The following is a 3,342-nucleotide window of genomic DNA, read 5'->3' as shown; positions in this document are numbered from 1 at the left end:
CTTGAAACAGGGCAGGCTACTCCTCCCAAAACACATGGAAGCCAGGCCTTTACCCCTATTAATGAACACATTCCTGTCTTTCAAATCATAAATTCAGTCAATCATTCTTTTTCTGCTAAGATATGTTCCCTTACATTGACACTAGAGCAAAAAGAGGCAGAATCATGTTTTGAGTAGAGGTTTGAGTCTGCTTTTGTGTATCGTACTGTTATTGCAAAAAATACTGTGATTTAATTTTTAGGTCATATTGCCAACCCCTAAGACCAACAAAGCCTTATTAGGAGGCTGCGTGATTGGATGGGCATATGACATTGAAGGGGCATTAAAGGGGTTTCATCTCACCTTGCTGCCAGAAGTTTCACTGCCTCAATTGGCAACTTTCTGTCTTAGTGTGCGCTCGCACCGAATGTGAATAGATGCAAAACTGCGGCGAGATTCCATACAAAGTCAATGCAATGATGCGAGTAGAATGATTGTGACGCAAATTTGCGTGAGTTGAAAAATTTTAACTTCCTTGGCGAATTCGCGTCACATGGTGTAGCGAAAGCCTATCAACATCGAGATTCTCCTGATGCCGTTGGTAACCATGGAGATCAGCCCCGCTTCCTCTCTTCCATTCCGGAAGTGAAGGGCGAATATTCACCTGTTATTTAAACGCTAATTTTGATCCCGCGGTCTAACTCGCGTGAGTAACGCAAGGCGAATATTCGCTTCAGGTTCGTTGTGAACGCACAGTTACTCCTCTCCACTGGCTTGTGGGGTCCCACAGGGCTTGATCCTGGTGCCCTTGTTATTCTCCCTCTATCTGCTGCTTCTAGGGTAGATCATTATATGAGGATAGCATATCATCAATATGCTGATGACATAAAAGTCAACTTTTTAAATCTATGAGAGGGGACCAGACTACTCAAAAATATTAACAGCTCAGTGCTGATAAAACAGAGGTTCTGGTTGTTGTCCATGAAACGGTTGTCCCGAGCATTATATATATACTGCAATCATTTGATTAAAACAACAGAAAAACTTATTTTACTATTTCTTAACTGATCAGACTGCACTTTTTATTGTTGGGGCTATTTTCTTATAGTAAATCAGCATAATTTTTTGCCACCAGAGATTAAGACTGCTTGGGGCGTTGCATGCCGGAAAAAACTGTTCATAGTACCCAACGATTTGAGATGTCTTTTTTACATTAAGAATGACTAACTTACTGTTCCTGAATTTGGTAGGTAGGTCACCTCTTACCATGTTGCGACAATTACAGAGTTGGCACTGAGTATCACTATTGCAGTATCTGTCAATTGTAATTGACCTCAAAACAAATATTCAGTTCCAACCAATTCTTTGGTTTGCTCTTCTCTTGCTGCCAAGTTTCGGCTATAGTACAATTCTTTTTCAAAACAATTTTTTCAAGTTCATTTTCTTGTTTTTTGCTACCTTCACACAGTGCTGGTACGGAAAAGTCACTTAACACATTTTTTTTTGCATAACTCGCTAAAACAGAATGTTACACAACTTTAAATAAGGAATATAAACAACACTAGTGTACAGAAAGGCTGGCTAGCTATTCAGTGAGGCTGTACCTACACACAGTATTTGTTTTTTTAATGCTAGTGTTAGCATTCTATTCTATTTTAGATGTTGCATGCTAAGATTTGGTAGTTAGCATCAAACAAAGTAGATCTGAGGTCATTGGGGACATCATTAGTTTTACAGGTGTAAGGCTCATGGAATAGGAATACGGACAAAAGTATTGGGCAAGTTAATATCAAATTTTGGTCTGATGACAGATCCAGTTCTAAATGGGGCACCAAATTTCATTACAATATTTTTACAAAAATCCCCACAGACAGGGAAAGATTCAGACTTCAGGTCATGAGAGAAGTCACAGAGAATGTGGACACTGAGAAAATGATTCATTTGCATTTTTGTGGGCTTCTTTGGACTGATGTATGCATTTATGTGTCACAGATCAGGAGTTACATCTTGAAAATATATTTTGTCTTTTATAAAAACAGTTATCCCTGGACTGCTTATCATAAATTATCCTCTGGACTATTTGTGTAAAACATTTTATGCTCAAAATGATTATTGACATAAGCTGTGTGTATGTGTGTTGCTGCTTTCTGTTGCACAACGTGGAGCTTTTCAGGGTGGTAATTTTCAGTCTTCCAGTGCTTGTTCTGCTCAGACATGAACAAACACAGACAGAGGCAGCCTCTCAAACCTGTCATGAGGCCAGACATGCTTTGCACTGCCTCATGGAAAAAACAGAAATGCCGAGCAGAAAGCTCTCCATCAGATAACATAATCATGATATTTTAAGAACACTTCAAAGATATTGATTAGATCACTAATGCAGCTGGAGTGCACTTGTACAGAAGCATTTTAAAAACAACTTGTTTTGAAGATTCAGACATCAGTGGGTTATGTAGTGTCTTACCTGTTGTTTATTAGCTGAATATTATATAATATTTAAATATTGACATTAGCTATGTGTATGAGGTTGCTGCTTTCTGTTGCACAACGTGGAGGTTTTCAGGGTGGTAATTTTCCGTCTTCCAGTGCTTGTTCTGCTCAGACATTAACAAACACAGCCTTTCAAACCTGACATCAGGGTTGCACTTCTAACATTTCACAAAACAAATATTGTATGATTGTGTCTATTCTGTGTTTCAGAGCAGCACTACACACCTCTTAATTGTCGCATGAAAAGGGCAAGATTCATGGTGAAAAGGATTTTTTTTAAAGCTGTAACTGAGCAACTGTTTTGGCCATTATGTGATGTGACTCAGCTTTACATGTCAGTTGGTTATGTTTGTCTGTTTGTTCTGGCTGGATGTTTTCAACTTTCTTGCTCCCTCTGTTGTTCTGTTAAGATTTTAACCGGGTGTTAAAGTGTTAATGGAACTGTATTGTGTGAATCCAGAAATGGTGAAAGTATTCTACCAATATTTTTAAGAGGAAGTGGGCAAAAAATGTACCCAATGTTCACATTGGACATTATGAATTGACTTAAGAGTGATTCCTGCATTATTGTATTACACTATTTATTATTGCCTTTTATTGTATTATTCCTCTGATCCTGTTTACATATTGAGGCAGCATCTCTAACACAATGGCCTCGACTGGGAAGCACTTTTGGCCAACCCAGGCTGTATACATTTATGTGACTTGAGTTGTCTTTTTAACAGTAATTTTCATTTAACTGCAGATATTTGGACACAAAATGATTATACCTGACTGACTGTGGTTGTGTTTGTTACAGCAAATTAAAGAACCCTCTAATATTTACAATATAAAAAAGCAAATCCTTATCCAGTATGATCCGTACTCCATACA

This window comes from Semicossyphus pulcher, unplaced genomic scaffold, assembly GCF_022749685.1.
Source record: "Semicossyphus pulcher isolate SPU_LCO1_2020_fin unplaced genomic scaffold, fSemPul1.0.p SCAF_16, whole genome shotgun sequence".
Classification (NCBI taxonomy): domain Eukaryota; kingdom Metazoa; phylum Chordata; class Actinopteri; order Labriformes; family Labridae; genus Semicossyphus; species Semicossyphus pulcher.
The sequence above is the reverse complement of the archived record's forward strand: the minus strand, read 5'-3'. Positions refer to the sequence as shown.